Source organism: Hyperolius riggenbachi, chromosome 8 (assembly GCF_040937935.1).
Source record: "Hyperolius riggenbachi isolate aHypRig1 chromosome 8, aHypRig1.pri, whole genome shotgun sequence".
NCBI classification, from domain to species: Eukaryota; Metazoa; Chordata; class Amphibia; order Anura; family Hyperoliidae; genus Hyperolius; species Hyperolius riggenbachi.
Genome location: NC_090653.1, coordinates 141876764 through 141902314, shown reverse-complemented (window position 1 = coordinate 141902314; position 25551 = coordinate 141876764). Strand labels below are relative to the sequence as shown.

At 43.1% G+C, this 25551-nt stretch overlaps 1 protein-coding gene across 2 annotated transcripts in view; it reads right to left on the bottom strand.

The window, feature by feature from the left end:
- The window catches only part of TENM1 (teneurin transmembrane protein 1), a 1180670-nt gene that overhangs the window by 960456 nt on the left and 194663 nt on the right, over window positions 1-25551 (bottom strand). The window contains exon 1 of one of the 2 annotated variants that reach the window (XM_068251165.1): window positions 3835-3919. The exons of the other annotated variant lie outside the window; for it this stretch is intronic. The gene's annotated coding sequence lies outside the window, so the exon portion shown is untranslated. Of the gene's footprint in view, window positions 1-3834; window positions 3920-25551 lie in introns of those variants that run through there. 2 annotated transcript variants of the gene reach the window in all.

Genomic DNA, 25551 nt, shown 5'->3' with positions numbered 1-25551 from the left:
ATGGAATACCTTGGGGTGTCTTTTTTTTAAAATGGGGTCACTTGTGGGGTTCCTATACCGCCCTAGCATTTTACGGGCCCAAAACCGTGAGTAGTCTGGAAACCAAAATGACTGTTCAGGGGTATAAGCATCTGCTCATTTTGATGACAGGTGGTCTATGAGGGGGCGAATTTTGTGGAACCGGTCATAAGCAGGGTGGCCTTTTAGATGACAGGTTGTATTGGGCCTTATCTGATGGATAGGAGTGCTAGGGGGCTGACAGGAGGTGATTGATGGGTGTCTCAGGGGGTGGTTAGAGGGGAAAATAGATGCAATCAATGCACTGGGGAGGTGATCGAAAGTGGATCTGAGGGGGATCTGAGGGTTTGGCCGAGTGATCAGGAGCCCACACGGGGCAAATTAGGGCCTGATCTGATGGGTAGGTGTGCTAGGGGGTGACAGGAGGTGATTGATGGGTGTCTCAAGGTGTGATTAGAGGGGGGAATAGAGCAATGCACTGGCGAGGTGATCAGGGCTGGGGTCTGAGGGCGTTCTGAGGGTGTGGGCGGGTGATTGAGTGCCCTAGGGGCAGATTAGGGTCTGATCTGATGGGTAACAGTGACAGGTGGTGATAGGGGGTGATTGATGGGTGATTGATGGGTAATTAGTGGGTGTTTAGGGTAGAGAACAGATGTAAACACTGCGCTTGGGAGGTGATCTGACGTCGGATCTGCGGGCGATCTATTGGTGTGGGTGGGTGATCAGATTGCCCGCAAGGGGCAGGTTAGGGTCTGATTGATGGGTGGCAGTGACAGGGGGTGATTGATGAGTGGCAGTGACAGGGTGTGATTGATGGGTGATTGACAGGTGATTGACAGGTGATCAGTGGGTTATTACAGGGAAGAACAGATGTAAATAATGCACTGGCGAATTGATAAGGGGGGTCCGAGGGCAATCTGAGCATGTAGGCGGGTGATTGGGTGCCCGCAAGGGGCAGATTAGGGTCTGATCTGATGGGTAACAGTGACAGGTGGTGATAGGGGGTGATTGATGGGTGATTGATGGGTAATTAGTGGGTGTTTAGTGTAGAGAACAGATGTAAACACTGCACTTGGGAGGTGATCTGACGTCGGATCTGCGGGCGATCTATTGGTGTGGGTGGGTGATCAGATTGCCCACAAGGGGCAGGTTAGGAGCTGATTGATGGGTGGCAGTGACAGGGGGTGATTGATGGGTGATTGTCAGGTGATTGACAGGTGATTGACAGGTGATTGAAAGGTTATCAGGGGGATAGATGCATACAGTACACAGGGGTTGGGGAGGTCTGGGGGGGGGATCCGGGGAGAATCTGCGGGGTGGGGGGGGTGATCAAGAGGGAGCAGGGGGCAGTTTAGGGCATAAAAAAATTGTGTTTACAGATAGTGACAGGGAGTGATTGATGGGTGATTAGGGGGTGATTAGGTGCAAACAGTGGTCTGGGGGGTGGGTCTGAGGGGTGCTGTGGGCGATCAGGGGGCAGGGGGGGGGGAAATCAGTGTGCTTGGGTGCAGACTAGGGTGGCTGCAGCCTGCCCTGGTGGTCCCTCAAACACTGGGACCACCAGGGCAGGAGGCAGCCTGTATAATACACTTTGTATACATTACAAAGTGTATTATACACTTTGTATGCGGCGAGCCGGCTGCTAGTAACCCGCCGGCACTTCCGAACGGCCGGCGGGTTACAGCGCAAGGGGGGCGGAGCCAGTCGCCGGTGGCTGATCGCGTCACGAATGACGCGATCGCTCCGCCCATGCCCGTACAAGGACCGCCGCCAATTGTCCTTGCGGGATCCACTTGCCGGCCGCCTCTGTGCAGTGGGCGGTCGGCAAGTGGTTAAGGACCAGAGGGTGCTGGTCCAGCAAACCACCGCTTCCCGACGAATCGCTGCAAGTTACCGTCGTTCCCGCCGGACACGCCGCTCTGTCCCCCGCTGCAGGCTGCTCTCTCTGCCGTCGCTATGACGGCAGAGCGGTGTGCGCCGGTCAGGAGCCACATTCATTGGCTCCTGACCCTGTCATTCCATGTAAGCCAATGGGAACGGCTTACATGAATGACAGGGCCAGGAGCCAATGAAAACGGCTCATGCCCGGCTCACAGTGCTCTGCCTTCATAGAGGCGGCAGGGCAGCACATTGTGGCGGGGGCAGAGCGGACCGAGCGACGGGGATGGGCGGAGGCACGCGGTCAATGGGACGTAGAGTTTACGTCAGGTCAGGACCGCAGTGCCCCCTGCCCGCCTTAGATTCATACTCGCTCGGTCCGCAAGTAGTTAAGGGAAAAAACTGTTTTGGTAGCATTTTTAGGAAATATGAGTGATTTGTAGTGTTATTGGGATGACTATGCCAATTTTGCACACTGAATGATCTTTATTTTCACTTCCTAATTAACCACTTGCCGACCGCACGCTTATACCGTGCGTCGGCAAAGTGGCAGCTGCAGGACCAGCGACGCAGTACTGCGTCGCCAGCTGCAGGCTGATTAATCAGGAAGCAGCCGCTCGCGCGAACGGCTGCTTCCTGTCAAATCACGGCGGGGGGCTCCGTGAATAGCCTGCAGGCCGCCGATGGCGGTTTGCAGGCTAAATGTAAACACAAGCGGAAATAATCCGCTTTGTTTACATTTGTACGGCGCTGCTGCGCAGCAGCGCCGTAAGGCAGATCGGCGATCCCCGGCCAATCAGCGGCCAGGGATCACCGCCATGTGACAGGGGACGTCCTGTCACTGGCTGCACAGGACGGATAGCGTCCTGTGCAGCCTCGATCACCGGGGGGGGAGCAGGTAGGAGAGGGAGGGGGGAATTTCGCCGCGGAGGGGGGCTTTGAGGTGCCCCCCCCGCCAGCCACACGCAGGCAGAAGAGATCAGACCCCCCCTGCACATCATCCCCATAGGGGGGAAAAAAGGGGGGCAATCTGATCTCTCTGCCTGCACCCTGATCTGTGCTGGGGGCTGTAGAGCCCACCCAGCACAGATCACTAAAAACCACGCTGGTCCTTAAGGGGGGGTAAAGGGTGGGTCATCAAGTGGTTAAGGCTGCATTACCAGCTATCAGTAAGAGATTTATCAGGCCTTTAGCTGCCTCCTGCTGAAATAAGCAGCATTATAAGTTCTGTTCTATGGGGAAAAAAAATTACAGTAAAATTATTTTGTTCACAATACTCTGAAATAAGAAGAGCACATTAAATGTTCTATATAATGCTTGCTGCTCTCTGACCTGCAGATTGCAAGACACACCAGCTGTTCAATCCATTTAAAGCCATCCGCCTTCAGCAAAGAATCAACCATAACCCAGAACTGCAGTAAACAAACATTAAATAATCAAGTCAGTGATTGTGTCATGTTAGAAAATTGTCTATCCAGAAACTGTGAATGTTGTTATGCACATGTTCAAAGGTTGTAGATTGTGATTGTATTATTCTAAACAAAATGAGAAGGAATGTTAAATAAATAAACATATAAAGCAAGTCAAAACCATTCTATGTGTCACGTCACAATGAAAATAATGCTAAAATATGTTTTCTTAGAAGTAAAAAAAAATAGGAAAAGTTTAAACATGCATATAAATCACAAACTAAACAATATTTGCCCATGAAGCTAAAACAAGTTATGTTTCTACTCTTTCAAGTCCTATAGTCGGTATGGAAAAGAATCATACACATATATTAAAGGGGCACTATTGCTAATCTGCTTAAAATACGTCTCTTTAACATAAATATCTGTTAGTAAAGCAATGTTAGTGAGGAGTATGAACACTGATCAAAGGGTATTTCCACACTGCCAATACCCACTGATAGCCAGATAGTCACGACGGCAGATTTACCTTTCTGATGCCGACTGGGCTAATCCATTATATAGTAGAGGGCTCCTGTAACTGCTGCTTGAGCTGCTGTTGGTTTTCATCTGGTCAGCTCAGCTATGTGCTTTCAAACTTCTAACTGCACTATCGTGCAGTTACTGTTGCTCCCAGCGCAGCCGCCGTACAGCGCAGGACAGCGCCGTATGGCTGTATGTTTATGCGCTGCCCGGAAAGGACCCCTTATGGGAAGCTGGCAAAAGCCGAAGTCTGGTTACCAGGGCGACGGACAACAATAGGTGTCCGTGTCTTTGCCAGCTTCCCATAAGGGGTCCTTTCCGGGCAGCGCATAAACATACAGCCATACGGCGCTGTCCTGCGCTGTACGGCGGCTGTGCTGGGAGCAACAGTAACTGCACGGTAGTGCAGTTAGAAGTTTGAAAGTGCATAGCTAAGCTGACAAGATGAAAACCAACGGCAGCTCAAGCAGCAGTTACAGGAGCCCCCTACTACATAATGGATTAGCCCAGTCGGCGTCAGAAAGGTAAATCTGCCGTCGTGACTATCTGGCTATCAGTGGGTATTGGCAGTGTGGAAATACCCTTTGATCAGTGTTCATACTCCTCACTAACATTGCTTTACTAACAAATATTTATGTTAAAGAGACTTATTTTAAGCAGATTAGCAATAGTGCCCCTTTAAGGTATTCACCCCCATAAACTCATAATGAGATAATAAACATCTAACAACTTGGGTGCAGTGTATTAAATAAATACAATTGTTTTAAAAAAGTAAAACGCACACCAGCACAATTTTCTATGCAAAAGTGTATTGTCAAATTGGTAAGGCAATAATTCAACAATAATTACAGAAACTGCTAGCAGGGGTTAAATTGGTGTACAATAATGACAAATTGGTACAGCAATAATTTAACAATAAATACAGAAACTGCTAGCAGGGAATACATTGGTGTACTGCCCAGCCAGGGTGCCCCCCTGGCCCTATGTCCACCAATGCCGCCCAGCCGGGGTGCCCCCCGGCCTCATGTCCACCCCTGCTGCCCAGCCAGGGTGGCCCCAGGCCCCACGTCCACCACTGCTGCCCAGTAAGGGTGCCCCCTGGCACCACAGGACCCCCACTGCGTCTGCACCCTCATTACCCAGCCGTGCGGACTTTGAAATTAGGAGCGCTTCTCCTCGAGCAACCTGGCTCAAGTGAACTCTGCCGTCTGCCTCCATCAAGATCCCCCTCCCCCCTCAGCTTCCTTTCTACTTTTCGCGGACAATCGGTAGCACCTGTCTAGTTGGGAGCGTGTCGTTGTGTAGCGTCCAGTGCCGAAAATGGCAGCGCTCATATCAGCTCTCAGGCTGCTCCTCCAGTCCCACTCTTTTTCTGTTCCTGCTATCAGTGTATGTTGCTATGTTGTATTACGTTAATCGTACGTGTATGCTGTAATGCTCTGTTTTTGCTTTTGTTTTTGCTTTAATTGTTTATACGTATGTACCATGCTTACCTGTATACGACGCTCTGCTTAAATGTACGCACAAACTGTAATGTTGTCCTATGTATGCTTGTCCAATGTCTACGTTTGTACCATGCTTAACCGTGCTATTTTCTTGTTTTTCATCAACGACCCTGTATGCGCCAAAACCAATTCCGGGTACAACCCACCATTGTACTTGGCGAAATAAATTCTGATTCTGATTCTACAATACATTAGCAGCAACATCATCATCAAAAAAGATAAGAGGAGAACGGAATGTACAGCAAAAAAATCCCTTCCTCCTCCAAGGAATGCCGCCTTGCTTCACTGCTTCTGTCGCTCTGCTGCTACTTTGCTGGACTGCCTTTCCTGTGAACAAAAGGCTTGTTTTACCTCGAATCAGCATTGCTGTAGGGGTAATATGGACATTACTCTCATCCTCCTCTGATTGTCACAGGGATTTTTTTGCTGTACATTTGCTTCCGTTCTCCTCTTATCATTTGCTTCCGTTCTCCTCTTATCTTTTTTGATGATGATGTTGCTGCTAATGTATTGTACACCAATTTATTCCCTGCTAGCAGTTTCTGTATTTATTGTTAAATTATTGCTGTACCAATTTGTCAATACACTTTTGCATACAAAATTGTGCTGGTGTGCGTGTTACTTTTTTGAAACTATGGAAAAGAATCAACCACTTATTACTATTTCCAATTATTCATATTTTGCCGCTTTGAAACCTGAAATGAACACACACACATAAACAACAGGGCTGCTCAAATCTGACCCGGGAGACATCCGGATAGTTGCTATCCGGATATCTCCCGGGAAACCTGTGCGGGGGGGGGGGGGCGGTTAATCTTACCACAATGATGTCTTCTTCGGGTCCGTACACGTCGCTTCCCACCATGTGTTCCAAGCGCCGCATGCGCCGGTCACATAACTACGAACACTTCCTCCTTCCAAATTGAAGGAGGAAGTGTTTGTGTCACGTGACCGCCGAATGCGTACGGAACCGAAGGAGACGTCATTGTGGTAAGATTGAATCCCTTGCCCCCCCCCCCCCCCTCGGCACAGCTTTCCTGGGAGATATCCGGATAGCAACTATCCGGATGTCTCCCGGGTCGAATTTGAGCAGCCCTAATAAACAACCACACGCACGCACGCACGCACGCACACACACACACACACACACACACATACACGTTATTTCCAGATCCATTTAATAATTGCAAATTTTAACATTTAAGTTAATGATAACATAGAAAAGATTCAGAAAAATAATCACTAAGATGGATAAAATATCCCTTCTAAAATATGCGTAAACTAGTCAGGTGTAACTTATTATATTCTCAATTGAACATCAAGCTAATTAGCTCCCACCTGTGAGCAATTACAAATAGTATAAATAAAGCTATTCCTGAAGCATCCCAGAGCTTGGTAGTACAACTGAAAGCTAACAATCATCTATGCGTTGCAAGGCACTGTGAAAAAGATCTTAAGGATAAAGTTGTGAAGAGGAAAACTGTAGGATAAGGTTACAAAACAATTCCTAGGGCTTTACCTGTCTTTATAAGTATTGTATCAGGCTTATTAAGCCATTATCAATACAAAATAGCTTATAACTAAGAAGTGGAACTGGGTTTGGCATTACTATGACCCTTTACACATCAATAGGGTTTTTTCTTTGGTGATTCTTGTAATGGCCAAGAATACCTAGGTGAGAAGTAGGGAGAGACCAGGAGCCCAAGGGTGCAGTGTCATCAGGTATAGGGAGGATACATTTATATAAATATAAACTCACAAAGGTGGGTTGCAGTTCCTGCAACCACTGTATTGGCCTGCAGGGAATTAACCGTCCCTGCCCGGTACTCCAGGTCCTGCTGGATACTGGATGGTCGCTCTCCCGTAGTACGATAGACTTTCCAGAAAAACTGCAAAGCTATTACTTCCAAAAGAGGTCTGACTGGAAATGGGTAGGATGGAGGCACCCAATGTGTGTTCTAGTATTTTTAAATACAAATAAAACATTATATAATAAAAAGAGAGGTAATTGCCTACCTCTCCAGAAGATATAGACACCAGTTCAACTGGAAACAATTTTTTATTCAAAAAGCAATCTGACAATGCATTTCACTGGTCATGGCCCTCTTCTTTAGGTCAATAGAGTATGCCTTGATAGCATAGGAGTGTAGGCGCCTCCACTCTATTCCCTATGCTATCAAGGCATTTTGTATTGACCTGAGGAAGCGGGCCATGATCAGTAAAACACATTGTCACATTGCTTTTTGAATACATTTTTTTTCTAGTTGAACTGGTTTCTATATCTTCTGGAGAGGTAAGCAATTACCTCTCTTTTTATTATATAATTTTTTATTTGAATTTAAAAATACTAAAATAGAATTGGGCATTGGGTGCCTCCATCCTACCCATTACCTTTCCACATCAAGTTGTCCCTCCAAAAGGAGGAAACTGGTCAGAGATGCCTATTGCAATTTTGAAGGGGTTAAAGAAATTTGTGGCAAAGAGTGGTCATTGTGTACATGTAACAACAATATCCCAAATGCTCCACAAATGTAGCTTGCATGAGAAGACTGTAAGCAGAAAAGCCACTGCTCAGGAAAGGCTACATTATATCCCGATGGAACTTACCCAAATAACTTTTTATTAAATAATGGTAATAAATTTTAGAATAAAAAACTAAAACGAAACATTATTATCGTTGCCTTAAGAAACGTTTCTTCTTTTTTTTTTGTTCTAAACATATGTATTAAGCTCTGCTAATAGATTTCTTTTTACTACACCCCCCCCCCCCCCACCTTCCCCAAAAGTAAAAAAAAAAATAGAAAAGGAAAAAGACACCTTGTATTACCTCTATAGCCTGACATATTACTGTTAATTTGTGTGTATTGATTTGATTTTCACTAGCAAGCTGTTGACACGGTATAAACATTACTCACTCTGTTTAACATATTTTTTGGAGACTGAGGAGACACCAGAATGAAGAAGAAACTGAACAACATTTGCACGTACACTGTAGGGACATTGCTGCTTCCTTTGCAGCTCTAGTATGAATTTATTGAGTGCCGCGTAGCAACAGGTTTACTCAAAACTGTAATGTAGCATGAAGACAGGGTATAGTGCACACTGATCCTAGCCTGTTAATAAGACAATACACAGCTGCAGTGCAACATTCAGATATACAGAAAGGCAGTTGTACTAGTAATGTAGAGAACAGTGATATCCAGGAGCAACACGCTTCACTTGCCAAGTAAAAACTTATATACTTTAATATTCCTCATGAGGCAAGTAATCAGCAGATAAAATACATATACTTATCAGCACATGGTAGGAAGAAACAGGGTGCAGTTGACAATCATTTTTCCAAGCAATCTGGGGTTTAAGAACCCCCTTTCCTTATCTGCATCCATTTGAGTCATGCCCTCTGACATGCACAACCAGCCAATGAATGATTAAACTTGCCACGCACGGGTACTCAACAACTCCTTTGTTGTTGGTCAACAACAAAGGATGCGCTATTTCTGGCTTGAAGTTCAGCAAAGTTGCTCCTTTGATCGCCTGAAGAAGTGGGTGAATACCTACAAAAGCATTGCCTGTTTGGAGCTTTTTAATGAAAGTCTGTTTTGTGCTGAATCTCGACTTTCTAAATCTATGTTTGGGAAGGTAAGTCCACCATTACCTCTCTTTTTAAACAGTTTTTAGCATATTTTATTCTTTTTTTGGTGCCTCTGTTTCTACTTTCCATTACACACTATGGAGGAATAAAACATTGTATGACTTTCACAAGGAGTTTTATGTCATTTTTTTCCAACTGAATCTCAGTAGGTAATAAAATATAATTCCCTTTGCAAATATGTTTAACTAGATTGCTGGAATGAAAATAGAAGTATTATGTTCTACTCCTTGTGGTAAAATAACCATTTGGGCCGTTACGCTGGTTAAACTGCTGAAAAACACTGAACACATTTACAGGTTCCCACAGATTTAATTTAGCCTTCATGTTGAATTATAATTAACTTGCAATTTGATAATGTTTTGTAATTGCTAAAAGACATGCTTCACAATGTACTCTATCCAAATGAAGCTATGAGATCCACTCAATAAACAGACAGATCTTTGTTATTAATTAATCCATGGAAGAGTACTTATAATGTTTGTTGTTTAACTTTCTATAAATAGAATATATTCAACTTCCCCCCCTTTCAACTTCTTTCCATATACATTTTTACTCAGATTGATATTTTTTTTCTTCTCTACTTTTTATAGGATCTATTTGCATTGCCCTGATGTACCCCCCTTGTTAAGTCTCCTGATTCGCAAAGCTGATTTTCTACAATTTTTAAGTCACCTGCTCAGTTCCACTACTGATTAGTTCCACTTCCACACATTAAGCGAGTCTATAGCAACGTGTCCATTAAGTGATTCAGATGAATTAAGGATGGTATTATTTCATGAGCGCTTAACCACTCTGTATACAATCTTTCATTTATTTTCAGAGTTTCTTTAATGTGTAGCCAAAAGCTTTAAAAAAACCTGATCTTTGGGAAGTCTGTTTTTTTGAAGACTATGGCAAAAATCTGTGTGACTTCTCTTAACCATTACTTTATATTACCTTTTTTTATTTAACCAGGGAATATGATGAGAGCTTGGGTTTACAGATGACAAGGAATCAGAGGAATTACTAAGCTGACTTATCATGGAGAGATGGGAGAAAGTGAAAAAAAGTAGACAAAAGTGGTGTCATCAAAAAACATTCCACGATGGTTGTAAATGCAACAAAAAGTTCCCACCTACATTCCATGCCTAATGTTTGATGGGAACATTGGAGAACCTGTAAATGCATGCCATGTTATCTGCAGTGTTTAACTTTACTATGTTGCAGGCTACACTTTTCTATGTTGTTAGTACTAATCACTGAAAATGTCAGTTATGTATGTGCTGTCACTAAGAACATAATGGTGTGGAACAGTCAGAGGTTACCAGCAATACTGCACTGATTCACAAAGAAGAGAGGGTGGGACTCTGGTGCTGTGATATGATGATGGTATGAGATGGCACAGGGGATAGCAAGAGATACATGAGAAGTAAACGTGGTTCTAGGCTTTCTCTTCAAACACAGTATAGTGTACTAATGTGTGATGTGTATGCATGGGTGGGTATGTGTATGTAGATGTGTGTATTTTAAAACTCTCACTCAAGATCTGAGTGGCAAGCCTGCTAAAGACTTAAAGGACCACTGTCACAAAAAAATCTTAAAATTTAAAATGTATATAGACATATACAGATAAGAACTATGTTTCTTTCAGAGTAAAATGAGCCATAAATTAATTTTCTCCTATCTTTCTGTCACTTACAGCAGGTAGTAGAAATCTGACAGAACTGACAGGTTTTGGACTAGGCCATCTCCTCATAGGGGGTTCCCAGGGTTTCCTTTATTTTTTAAAGCACTTAGTGAATGGCAGTTGTTCTGTCCAACTACTAAAAAAAAGTGTACGGTGAGAAGGGAGGCTTGTCAGCAACTTTGTATAAATCTTTTTCAGGGAGTGTCTTTATAAAGAGTAAAGGCCATGCTGAGAATCCCCTATGGAGAGATGGACTAACACACAACTTGTCAATAATATCCGATTTCTACGGTTAACTGTAAGTGACAGCAACATAGGTGAAAAATAAATTATGGTTCATTTTACTCTGAAAAACACATGCTTCTTATTTATATGTGTTTACATATATTTTGCATTTTAAGATTTTTGCAACAGTGGTCCTTTAACCACTCTGGCACTCATATATATAATGGCACTTCACTGAAATATAAGTCCTTGTGCCAAAAGCCAGTAGGTGACAAATGTAAAAACTGTAAAAACAATTGTAGCACTATGCTGCTTACACTCAGTTTCTAGATGCCATGGAATTCTGTAGTTAAGAAGATCTAGGATTAGTGAACTATTAGTTAATCATTAGCAATAATGTGAATGGTTAAAGAACAACCTATATCAGGGGTGTCAACCGCAAATACAAAGTGGGCCGAAATTGAACTCTGGGACCAAGTCACGAACCAACCTCAATGTCTTGTGGCCACCTCTCTCCCTTTTAAACCTCCCTGGTGTCTTATGCCCTCTCCCCTCCAGCCCTTATACAATTCCCTGATGTTTAATGGTCCTCTGTCCCCTATACAGTTTCCTGGTGTCTGGTGGCCCCTTTCCCTCTCCTATACAGTTCCCTGGTATCTAGTGTTGCCCCCCCCCCCTCCCCCAAATGGCTTCCCTCGTGATTTAGTGCTTACCCTTCAATATAGCTTTTCCAGTGGTCTAGACTAGTGTGCCAAACATAATGCAAAGTGGGGAAACCACCTGAGGGCTAAAATCTGATGATTCCGAGGGGCCAGATTTGGCCAACAGGTAGGAGTTTGACATGTATGATCTATATCAAATTATAGTTGTTTGGTTTGGATGGAAGTTGCTTATAAAAACAAGAAACTAATACAAGGATATTTCTATCTGAAAATATCTACCTTTCAGTAACCTTATTACATTGAATTTAGAATATTTAATTTTTATTGTTTTAATTATTACATTACAAAAATAAATAGACAAAAACAAAACTGCACCTCCCACCTAAAAGAAAACAGTTCTGCACAATATGCTTATGCCTGAAATTCTTCTTTATATTACACTTGTAGTGATATGTGTTGAGCAGCCACTAGAGATGGTCAATTCTTCTAAAATTGCTGCTGTTAGATGACATGTATCCACAATATTATGCCATCTCACATATTTGCAGTGTTTCAGTCCATTCTTTGGTAGAAGTGTTTCTTCAAAACAAATGAGCACAATATAAGGTGCACACTGACCATTGATCTCACATTAGTGGATATTGAATGACACACTTACTGGATTGAGGAAGAAAAATTACAGGTGGCACATTTTTAGACATGTTCACTATTTCTCTTCAATTCAGTAAGTGTAAAAGAAGTGCGCTGGAAAGCTATTCATAAAATGACTAAACATTAAAATCTGTGGGTTTTTTTCTATTAGTAGGTATTAACCTCCTTGGCGGTAACCCCGAACGTAGTTCGGGGTAAGCCGCCGGAGGGTGCCGCTCAGGCCCTGCTGGGCCGATTTGTTTAATTTTTTTTTTGCTGGACGCAGCTAGCACTTTGCTAGCTGCGCCAGCACCCCGATCACCGCCGCCGCGCGCCCGATCGCCGCTATCCGGTGCGGCGCGCGGCCCCCCCCCCCCAGACCCCGTGCGCTGCCTGGCCAATCAGTGCCAGGCAGCGCCGAGGGGTGGCCCGGGACTCCCAATGACGTCCCGACGTCAGTGACGTCGGTGACGTCATCCCGCCCGTCGCCATGGCGACGGGGGAAGCCCTCCAGGAAATCCCGTTCTTTGAACGGGATTTCCTGATCGGAGATCGCCGAAGGCGATCGAAGAGGGCGGGGGGATGCCGCTGAGCAGCGGCTATCATGTAGCAAGCCCTGGGCTCGCTACATGATATAGAAAAAAAAAATTAAAAAAAAACTGCTGCGCTCCCTCCTGGCGGATTTTTTTATACCGCCAGGAGGGTTAAAGTAAATTGGAAAAGGTTAAAATGTATCAATTTATATATTTTTTTACTGTTATCCAAGTGCTTGAATCTGACTGTAAAAGGTTTAATCTGATGATTCTTCTGTGGGCACTTGTGAACCATTCATTTGAATGTATGGTGAACTGGACTCAACTACTCTAGATTGACCTTATTGATAAAAGAGTGTGCCCCAAGATAACACATTACTCATATCATCTTAATTTGTTTTGGTCCTCTGTGGTTTTGATGCAGCTTACACATGATTTCATGCTAGTGATCGTGGCACTGGATTTCTACACTAGGTGAGTATTTTGGGGCTTTTTGGTTAGCATAGGTTAGTGTTAGGCACTAAGAGGGTTGGAATGCTAATGCTTGGATGTCAAATAGTAATTCAATAGTAGAAAATGCATTTATATTTACTGTATATACAGTATATATATATATATATATATATATATATATATATATATATATATGATTCATAGATTAGGCGATGGACGATATGCTAGAACATAGAGAAAGAACCGGGGGAAATTATGGGAAGTCATGCTAGGGGGTGTTTGCATGAAGTAATGTATTTGATATTTAGTATTTATGTTGTGAGAATAGCCAGTAATACAGAGAGGTTTTTTTTTGGGGGGGGGGGGTGTTTGAAGGATTTGGGATGCAGTAAGGGGGAATCGATTATCCAATATTGCTGGCAATTCTCAACTCCATGACCAGAATCTGGAACAGGCCAGTCACAAGCACAGTTCAGCATGCTAGTCCATGTCTTTTTGGCACTGATAGGAACTGATGTATAGTGAACCTTTTTGATGAAGTGGGTGGAACAGGAAGTTTTTAATGCTGTTGCATGCTTTCTTGCCTAGGGACTCAAATGTGATCCCTTGATATAATACATAGAGGATGTAATGAGTGGAATTTTTCCTAAGCTGGGACACAGATACCTCTAGCAAATTAAAAGAGGCTTTATAGGACAACTGAAGTGGGAAGACTATGGAGGCTGTCATATTGATTTCCTTTTAAACAATATCAGTTGTTTGGCAGCCCTGCTGATCTATTTGGCTGCAGTAGTGTCTGACTAACACCTGAAACAAGCATGCAGCTAATCTTGTCAGGTCTGACAATAATGTCAGATACACTTGATCTGCATATGCTAGTTTCAGGTCTTTGGCTAAAAGTATTAGAGGCAGAGGATCAGCAGGATAGCCAGGTATTACGCGCACTTCCTCCTTCAAGCTGGAAGGAGGAAGTGCACGGTGGTGAGGCTTGCAACGTGTCCAATAGGACACGTGCAAGCTGTTTGGAGTGCAGAGAGAAGGACGGACCTATGGGTAACTAACCCCTTCTCATCCAGCCACATACCTGAGGCAATTAAGCCTCATTTAAATCACAAATTCAAGTCCTTAGGGACTCGTAACTACTCATGAGCCTATACCTGACTGGCATTGCTTAACCACTTAAGCCTATCTTGACAAGTATTTTTGTCCAGATAGGGGCAGCTAAAGGCAAACTGGACGAGAATTCTCGTCCAGTTTGAAAACAGTGGTGCCTGCGGAGTTTTCCATGAAGACGATTTCATAGCCTGCCTGCTGCCGATCTGCTTATATGTCGGGTGAAGTGAGAGAGGAAGCTGGGCGGCTTATAACAGTGTGCGAGCCCAGCAATCCACTGCTCGCACACTGTTACAAGCCACCCAGCTTCCTCTCTCACGTCACCCGACATATTATCAGCAGATAAGCAGCGTGCAGGCTATGAAAACTTGCTACACATCTCACCCCAGACGGAGGTCTCAGCCTCTCCTCTATGCCCGTCTGTAAGCACGATCACCATTCAGCTTCCTCTCGCCCATTCACCTGGCATATCAGCAGCGGGAAGGCAAATATGGTAAGCCGGATACCGATCTTGTAAGCCGGATACAGATCTTGCTAACAGCCTCAGTGTTATGCTCTTACATGAGCTGCCCAGCTTCCTGTCTCCCTCCAACTGCCATTATAGCAGCGGGCACACAATTAAATCTTGTTACATTACCCACAGCCTCTCCACTATCCACAGGCTCCTGTGCGTGCCCAGACCTACCAGTAAGTGGAGGGTGGAGGTGAACAGTGGCGCCACAGTTGAATGAATACCTCTTTCGTGGCTGCCGCTAACGGCTCTCCATATGTGAACTGAGGAGCTTATTATTCGGTCCCCTGCCACTGTTGCCAAACTGACCTTCCTGCTGGATAAAAACGTTACACATGAGCTAGGGTGCCCACCTCTTCATAACCCTGCCTGGTGGCTGCAGTTGAATGGGCAAGACCTATAATTATTACAGGGGCTGTGATGGTATGACACAAAATGGATGTGAGTACGGTCAAGAATGCTGATTGTGCTAGCTGTGCACCGGCTGTTTTGATGTGCTGTCCTTGCCAGCTTTTTGGTCTTGCATTGGATTTCCATATGTAGTTTTATCAATTGCGCTCCCCTCCTCTCACCCTCCCCTCTCTATTGAGGCTTGCTGCAACTCGAAACCAGATGCTACATGTACATCTCATGAATTCAAACAATACTTATAGAGTGCGCTACCCCTTCCCAATGTCCAATAGATGAAAAAGAGAGAGTGAGTTATTTATAACCCGTCCTCCACTTTTCAACATCCAGTTTCCAGATACTCCAAGGAATTAATCCGTTAATGGCACAGTTCACATGTATGAAAAGAAAAAAGGAAACAGACAGAAAATCATAGTGTGATCCGTTTGTATTAGAACCATGCAGGGACCATCACCCTATGGGGTCCAGTTGTGTAACTTTTATTATAGGATCACCTCTATATCCATGACCATTAGCCAGCAAATGGCACGCTCACCTTATTGCAAGGCTGCCCAGCCTCACAGACAGCAACTGCACCTAAAAGGGTTAACCGACTTCTTCTTCCCAGCGGTAAGTGGTACATCCAATCTCAAACAAAACAATAAGATGGCATCATAGTGCAATCATGCTAACAAAGCAACTAGGTTCATATAACAACTACCTTCTATTGATCTCCTGCTCACCCTTTACTGCTGCCGCCCACACTCACAGACAGCTGTCCACGTTTTAGGGGTGTGCAGTCTCAACCTCAGCAATTAGGGATATAATCCACCTCCACAGACTGATGGCAAGGTATCAGGCATATATCTATAAACTAAAAGGCTTCATATAGTGTAAAATCCACGATTTATTATATAAAATTTAAGAGTTGTACTCACAAACATCAGAATAAAAAGTGCTTATAGAGTTAAAACACTCAGGGGACGTCTCCTCCTGCTGCTGGTCGCTTCCCTTCCAGGGCATAACTTTAACTGGGAGAAGGGAATTACAGAGGGAGGGAAGAATAACAGAATTACTAAGACTGCTTGGGGTGGAAGCTCCAGAAGATGCCTCTGCACCATAGATGCAACAAGTTTTATATTTTTCCCCTGATTTTTGTGTTCTAAATCTAGGTGCGTCTTATGGTCCGGAACGTCTTATAGACCGAAAAATACGGTAATTGAAATGTTGTGATAGCCAGGACTAATGGGCAAATACAATGAGTGGCTTTCATTTATAGTAGCATTGCTTATTTTAAAACTATAGGGGGTGAAATTGGAGGAATAGTGTATTTTTTTTCTTTTGTGTGTGTATGTACCTTCAAAACGCATAGAAAATAAAGTAATTACTGAAAAGAAGTATCGCTCACAAAAACCTTAATTTGTGGTGAAAAAAAACAAGATATAAATCATTTACGTGTGATGAGTAGTGATACAGTTATTGGCGAATGAATGGGAGGAGCACTGACAGGGGGAAATTGCTTCTGTCCTGAAGGTGAAAACACCTGCGGGGTGAAGTGGTTAAAGTAACTCGTCTATATATCTTATCTAAAGTTTAGATAGTTTACACAGCAAATCTAGTTGCAAACCGCTTTAACAGTTTCATGTTTATTTATTCCTGTGATACAATGACAGCGGCCATGTTTTGCTTGTCACATTACACACAGGCAAGCTGCAGCTGCATCTCTAGTCATCAGCTCACTGCCCTCTCCTGCTCCCTCCTCCCCTCTGCCTCTGAAATATCTGGCTAGTAACTTCCTCCTCCTCCTGCCCAGACTGAGCTCCCATAAGCTCTTGCTACATGGAGTGCCAAGGCACTTTGAGCTGTGGGCAAAACTTGTTTAGTTTATAGGGAATTCGAGTAGAAAAACAAAAAAAAAAGTGTTTGGCTTGAGGAATGCCCTATAAACTATATGTAAGGAACACAATTATGCAATGTGTAAAAGTTTATCTCGCATCCACGTTAAAAGGGAATACATGTGGCAGCTTCCATATCCCTCTCACTTCAGTTGTTCTTTAAGAGGAATTACTAAATTCTCATTCCTAAATTACTAAATTCTCATTCCTCATTACTAAAGCAATGTTACTAAGCTGGAAACAATACAATAATGGAAAGATGATACACCCCAAATAACTGATGTGAATATTACTATATAGAGTAAATATTATAATAATGTCTCTAAATGTATACTCCCTGAAAATAAACTATAACTTTGCTTTAAGCTTAGCTGTGTATTATAGTTGAATTAATGAAAAAAGAGGCATTACAGAGATAAAGCTCCCTTTATGCAAAATCAATTTGCATTTTGCTGAAGTTTCTCTTCTGCATGGAAACTTGTTGCTAAGTTAAAGTATCACCATTTATAAAAGATGCCGATATTTTCAACTTCCAATAGATCATCGGTATGTTTTATTCTGCCGACGTACATCTGTTCTACTGTTTGAATGCACCATACCAAATATTTATTAAGCCATAGCTAATAGACTATTGAAAACAAAGAACAAATAAAAACTCTATTAACATTCCTTGGCTGGCTCTATTTCATATTTTCAATCTCAACTTGGACAAGTCTCATAATTGTTGTACTGGAGCTCTCAATGCTAAATTTAAATTATGCAAACACAGTTTTTTTGTGAAGTCAACAAATTACTATTACTGTGAATAATTCAGGTTGTGCCTCCACAACAAAATAAAGCAAGGCTTTTTGACTGCAATGTTTTGCCATATACTGTAAAACACATATAAAGAAATGGGTGTATTAAAAGTTTAATAATAAGTGGAATGACTCAGTAAGCTGGTGAATAAAGAATACATTGACCAGACTGCATTTTTTATTAAAAAGATTGCTTAAAAAAGGGACTCTGTTTTGCATTTTAAGTAAAAACCCAAGAGACACAGGAAAGACATATAAAAAAGATTTCAGTGGTTTTAATGATTTGTTCATCATGCTTCAGGCTATGCCAGTAACACTTATGTTCTGACTCTATAAAGTAGTTAATGTTTTTGGTGCATTGTTCCAAAGTGTATTGCATTTACCCCAGCCATAAAAATAAAGCATTTTTCAGATAAAACATACAGATTCTGCTAAATAATCACTAAAAATGTTGCCAGTGCGATTGTTAGTTGTAATCAGCTTGGATAAGTAATCCACATGTTCAGCATTTGTTGCTCTTTTTTTTTTTTTTAAGATGAATAATGCAATTAGGGCATATGTCTATTTCAAGTAAGAAGCCGTTGCCACATTCCTTAATCATTCAATACAGTTCAGCTCGCACTTGGGACCAGTTCTGACTGATTTAAAAGACTGTCAAAAAAGAATAGCTAAACAAAAATGTCTACAATCACAGAAACATGAGATTTGTGGTTATAGAAATGATACAACTGGTTTTGTCAGTGAAACACCAGATGCGGTCCAACATCTCCTTATCAATTGTGTACCTAACTTAAACACCAGTTGACTAGATACAAACACATCCTAAAAGTTAATTCCAGAGAATAATAATGACATTGCAAAAAACACACATTTTAGCCATTCATTGTCAGATATCACCCCCCCCAGAATTGGGTAGCCAAAGGTGCCCCCAGAATAAGGTAGCTTGATGTGCCAGGCAATTTACCAATACAGACATACACAAACATAGGTGCTACTGTATATATACACACACAGCCAGACAATGGGGTTTATTCATTAATGGTACTGCAAGGAAACAGAATGAGTTATCTCCTGTTACTCCTGCTAATAAATCAGCGTGCCTCAATGTTAGTTCCCTGCACGCTATGCAGGATAGTGGCAACATAGTGTGTGTTACTTAGCAATGGCCATTGCCTTTATTTGTTGTGCGGTAGTGATCTATCGCTGACTAGCGCGGCCGCTACTATGTTACTTAACATAGTATAGCGGCATCATTAGTAAAGTATCATGGTAGCGGTACATCACTACCAAGCGGCCAATAAATGCATCGGCCATTGCTAACTAACACACTCTATGTTTCCACTAGCGTGTGTAGCACGCAGGAATCCAACATAAAATCGCATTGATTTATTAGTGCGATTAACAGGAAATTACTCCTGCTGTTTCCTTGCAGTACCATTAATGAATCAACCTCAATCTCCCCAGCACAGAAGCACACAGACACACACTCTCTTCTCCTCTCCCATGACTCACCAGCAAGCCAAACAGTTTCCTCTTGTCTTCCTCCTCCTGGCAGAGCCCAGCACACATGCAGAGGGCGGAGCTAGCTCCTCCACTGAAGTGTGGAGAAAAGACAAGAGGCAGACCAGGACAGAAGCTGCTGGGGGTGGGATGACAGGAGAGACATGCAAATTTGGGACTATCTCGCCCAAATCAGGACAGTTGTGAGGTGTGCATAAGGAAGGTTGCTGAAAGATTACTGAATTGGTGGCTGTGTAATTTGAACTTGTGAAGAGGAAAGAACACAAGGACCCCGGGAGCCTGATCTGGTGTAGCAGGGTATGGTAATGAGGTACAAGTATATCACAGGTTTACATATACTGGCCTGGCTGCTAAACATACGGCATAAAATAATATTTGTTAATAAATACAACTCAGGTTTAAAGAATCAAAATTGAACAATTCGAACTGGCAAGAACTGACCAATCAGAGCTGAGGATTTTGACTCAATCACTGCAGAAATACAAATGATGGTGGAAAGAAATGTGCTGTTAATCTGTATTACTCCAGTTATTCATCTTTAACCACTTTGTCCTCCTTGACGTATAAAAACGTCAAGGAGGACAGGCGCGCTCCCGCGCACTCCCGCGGCCGATCGCGCGCGCACTCCCGGCTGCGGAGTCGGTAGCCACAGAATCAATGTATCAGGCTATGGAGCCCGATCATTGATTCCTCTCCCCTGCTGAAAAAGCGACAGCTTCTCTCGGAAGCTTCGCTCTTTCTGAAGCTGTGTCTCTCTAAGCGTACATTGTACGCTTAGAGTGACGTCATGTAAAAAAAAATCGAGATTGCCATCTTGTGGCCAAAAAGTAAAACTACAAGTAAATGCCCAAAAACATTACAATACACCAATATTTCCCCAAATAAAACACTTTTATATCCCACCCTCCCAAAAATGCCCACATAAAATGTTTAATAAAAAAAAACAAAAAACATTACTATAAAAAAAACAAAACACATAAATATTTACCTAAGGGTCTAAACTTTTTGAATATCTATGTAAAGATGAAATATTTCTCTCTATTTTTTTTTTAAAAGCTTGTAAATAGTGATGTATGCAAAACGGAAAAAAAGCTCTTTTATTTCCAAATAAAATATTGTCGCGATACATTGTGATAGGGACATAATTTAAATGGTGACACAACCATGACAAATGGGCAATAACAATACGTGGGTTTTAATTAGGGAGGCATGTATTATTTTAAAACTATAATGGCCGAAAACTGACAAATAATGAATTTTTTCATTTTTTTCTTATTCTTCCTGTTAAAATGCATTTACAGTAAAGTGGCTCTTAGCAAAATGTACCCCCCAAAGAAAGCCAAATTGGTGGCGGAAAAAACAAGATATAGATCAGTTCATTGTGATAAGTAGTGATAAAGTTATAGGCTAATGAATGGGAGGTGAACATTGCTCGGATTCATAAGCTGAAAACGACTGAGATGTTAAGTGGTTAATCAGCCTAAGCAAAGCATGTAAGTAAGGCCTCATCTATACACATACAGCACAGATGTCAAACTAGAGTCCTCAAGGACCCTGAGACCCACACACATTTTTGGCACAGCTTAATTTAATAAAAGTGACTGAATCAGGAAAGATATGGTTCATCAAGTAGAAAGCATTTCTCAATTTCTCTAAACACCGGCATGGATATGGCTCTTGAGGACTGGAGCTCAACACCTGTGCCCTGCAACTATACTTAATTATTGGAAAATTGGATTACTTATGATGTTACTACTTTAACAGTCACAAAACCATCTGCCCTACACCTCAAGCCTGTTGCCTGGTTGTAATCCTGGACTTTGCCTACTCCTTTGCACCCCACATCCAAAATGTCACTCAATCCTGCAACTTCCACCTCCACAACATCTCCAAGATCCATCCCTTCCTGCCCAGGACACCACCAAACTCCTCATTCATGTCATTACTATCTCCCAGCTCGACTACTGCAACTCCCTTCTGTTTGGATTCCCTTTACACCAAAATGCCCCCTATGATCTGTCATGAATACTGCAGCCAGACTGATCCATTCTTCCTTCGGTAAATCCATCCACTGGCTCTTTATCTGCTCCAGGATCAGCTTCAGGATTCTGTGCCTGGCCTATAGATCCATCCACAAGACCTGCCTGACCTACATCTCTGAACTTGTTCACAGACTTACACCTGGCCATCCTCCAATGACCTGCATCTGACCACCCTGAAGATCTTCCACTCCCATGTGAGACTACAGGACTTCTCAAGAGCTGGCCCTACTCTCTTTCACCATTCATCTGGCTTGCCCCATCCTTCAACACTTTTAAATAAGCTCTCACAACTCACCTTTTTACGATCACCAACCTGCCTCCCCAGCATCAATGCCATAATTTGCTCTGCTGAGCACCTATTATGCAACCCATTCCTAGTGTGTCCCTACCTTCCCACTTTACATTTTAAGCCAATAGCAGGGTCCTTCCTACCTTAGTTTATTCAACTTGATCTTGTACCCTCATCATAAGGTACCCTTCCCGTGGACTGACCTGAACTTGAATTACGTGGCCGTTGCATCCTGTATCTTGTACCTTGTTGTCTGTCTCCCTATTTATTTTCCAGTGCTGCTTATGTTGGTGCTGTATAAAAACAATACTAATTATTATTATTAGTGTTATTATTATCAGTGTTCTCCCCAGAAATGTTTTTCAGCCGGGTGGTGTGAAAAAGTAGCCGGGTGGTGCTTGATGGGGGAATGACGGGGTGGTGTTACTGCTCACAGCAGAGGAGGATGAAGAGGCAAACCAATGTACCGGCTAAGTACACACAATGCAATTTTGACAGATTTACTGTCAGATCAAGTATTTCCAATATGTCCGAATTGATTTTCTGTTCACTTCTATGGGAAATCGATTGGAAAATCGATCGGAAATCAGATTGGACATAGTCGATCTGACAGTAAATCTGTCAGAAAATTGCATTGTGTGTACCTAGCGTGTGTATTAGGGAAAGATTGTTTCAGAGTATGGTGTTCAAGTCCATTTAAAGCAGACCTGAACTCATAACTTCCTCTCTCCTCTAAAAGATAAGCAACAGCATAATAACATTTTTAAAAAAACTCTCTTTGTTACAGCTGATACAAGTATTACAATAAATTTGCACTGTTTCTACTTCCTGCTTTCATGGAAGCTGACATATTGTTAAGCTCATGTGAGAGCACAGGAGGTTATTTTCTGTGGCAGTCAAGTGACACAGGGAGAGATCCAACTACATCTTGTGATTAGGCACAGATGAGGGTGATTAGGCATGCTTTCAAAAGGGCTATTGTTATGCTCACCGTCATGGCGTCCGGCGTCCTGGGGCCAGTGGTGTGTGCCGTCGGGTCCGTACCTTGCTGTCTCTGTTTCAGCGGTTGACGCCGTACGGCATCAATTCCTGTGGGTGGTCTACTGCAGGCGGTCACGTGAACGCGGAAGTTTGTAAGCGGTCACGCGTACTAAAGGTGGCATCTGCGCATGCGCAACATTCAAGGTTTGGCGCCCAAACACAGAGGGTGGCCTATAAAAGGCAGTCCAGCCCTGCACTACTTGCTGACAGTTCGTGCAGCTTGGCTAGCTCTAGTCTCTGTGCCTGAGCCCGCTTGTATTCTGATTGATCTTCCGTGTTTTGACCCTTGGCTTGTTCCTGACTCTGATTATCTGCCGCCTGCCCCGACCTCTGGCTTGTTCCCAGTTAACGTTTGTCTGCTACCCGCCCTGACCTCTGGCTTGTCCAACGCCTATGATCCTCTGCTGCCCGCCCTGATCTCTGGCTTGTCCAACGACTACGATCCTCGGCTGCCTGGTTCAATCCTCAGCCTGCTTTGTCTACAAGTTTCACATTGCAGTGTCAATTGTTCTCCAAACCACTGTTGGAGTTTCTTTGAGCGCAACCTGGTGGGCACTAGGCAGCGAAGTCCGGCACCCCACTAGGGGGGTGTTCCAGCATCTCCTTTAGGGGGGTGTTGGTGAAGACCCGTGGTCACTTATATCCTGTGCTTGGGGAGACTCTCATCTCAGTGGGGAGGTCAACAAAACACCTGAAGTAAGCATAACAGCTATATTGGATGACATTCCTGCAGGCTGCAACTGACTACTGCCACCAGTGCCAGTGCGCCTACAAGCACAAACATTGGCCTCATTTGGCAAGACACCGCACATGCGCTTTACGTATTCTTCCAGACCTGGGATACGCACTCCCTCCATCGGGAATGAGCAGTGAGCGTACTGCTGGCTTGACACAACACGACAGAGCATTGCACAAGTGTTAATAGCTATAGTTCTCTCTTTTTATTGTAAAGAAGTGCTAATGGTATATGTTTTAGTTTTGCAAAGAGAAAGTGCCACTTATAGCAGCAACAAAACTGCATTTATCAAATCAAACGTTCAGTACCATAGTACCATAACATAATGCCAGTGAGTGGCAGCAGAGGTAGCACCCTGAAACTTACTGAAGCAATTGAAGGCTGAGCACGAGGAGCACCTGCATAATGAGCAGTACCTGAATCAGATCCAACCCATCCTTTAGTGGGGACATCACAAGGAAGAGCAACACTGGAACTGCACTGCAGTGTGGTTGTTGAAGGGGGAGGGGAAGCAATACAGACAGGATACAAGCTGGGGAAGACACAGCAGGAGAGCAGATGTAACTTCAGAGATCTATATTTTTTTAACTTTCATTACTTTAAGTTTGGAATGGAAGCAGAGGTCAGACAAGTGCATAGGAGGCTGCCTTGGAGACAGCCGGTCACTGAACATACTGTTCGCTGATCTCTCCTCTGCCCCAAAACTAAACGATTAAAAAAAAAAAAAGTAAAGCTCCGCAGTCACATCACTTCTCCTGCTGTCTGTATCTCCCTCCCAGCTGGATTACATCAGCAGCTCATTTTCTAATAAACCCACGGGGTAGTTACCTTTAGTTTCTGGGGAATGAGCCGCTCTGTAGCTGTCAGTGATTGCGAACCCACGTGGATCTCCTAACTCCTGCAGGCTGCTACTGGGGATGCGTGGGTGTGTTCGCTTGGCCGCCCCTCTCTTTTCATTGGCAGGAGAGGAGCTCCAGCATAAAATAGAGCCTATTAATCATTGGAGGGCTGGAGGGGAGAGACGGAGCAGAAGTTTCGAGATCCAAGATGCAGCACATGGTCCCACCCCTTACAACCCTCCCAGCCAATCCCTGTTCTAGCAGGAAGGGTGATGTGACAGTCAGAGGAGCGCTCCTGCATTGTACAGCATTGGCTTTCGCTATTGTGCGAGAGTCCGGCGCTGATTACTAGCAGGCAATGGAACGCTCCTGCGTGCATTATTGCTAGCTAGGCGGGCACATGATAACAGGCGGGCGGGGATTCAAAACAGACGGGTGGCCCATCCACCTAATTAGTCCTGGGGAGAACACTGATTATTATATATATATTAGTTAGGGATATAGCAATCCTTAGATGGCCACCTATATAATGTGTTTGCAGATTTTCTTTACTTCACAGGATTTGAAAATAAAAAGTTTAAAGATCAGATTTTTTTTTTTAAATAAGGTAAGTGAAACATAGTATAATAATATCAGTTGTCATATGCACCATATTATGAAGAATTCTTTTATAAGGTATACTAATGAATGTATGTTGTCAAGATGCAAATGGATTTCACATTCTTATTCTATTCTCTGTATGGAAGAAAAAATGAGCAAGTCTGCTGAAATGCATTTGAAATGCAGTTCATCATTATTTTGAAGTATGTCAAGAACTTCTGTCTTAAACTTCAATCAGAAGGCATCAGCACCATAAATGGGTTTCATATGAAAAAAAGATAAAAGATATAAAAGCATTCTACGATATAGTTTTCAAGGACATTGAAACAAAACAAGTCTGTGCTTAAAGTATATACTGAAGTAGACTATTGTCTTTAACAGAGAATTCACAAGCCTATTAAATACATGCCTGTTGCTTTCCTTTAAGCCATTACAAATTACTTCAACACCAAATAGTTTGCAGCAATCTCTTTTCAGAATCCCGAAGAATAAACTTCAAAGTAGAAAACTGATTGCTCAGTTAGCATTGTCAACATACAAAGGAGGAATACATAGCTACCCACAACTCTTTCTGCAAAGGAACACAGAAAAGTGAAGCTCATTAAGTGGATCTTTGAGCATACTAAT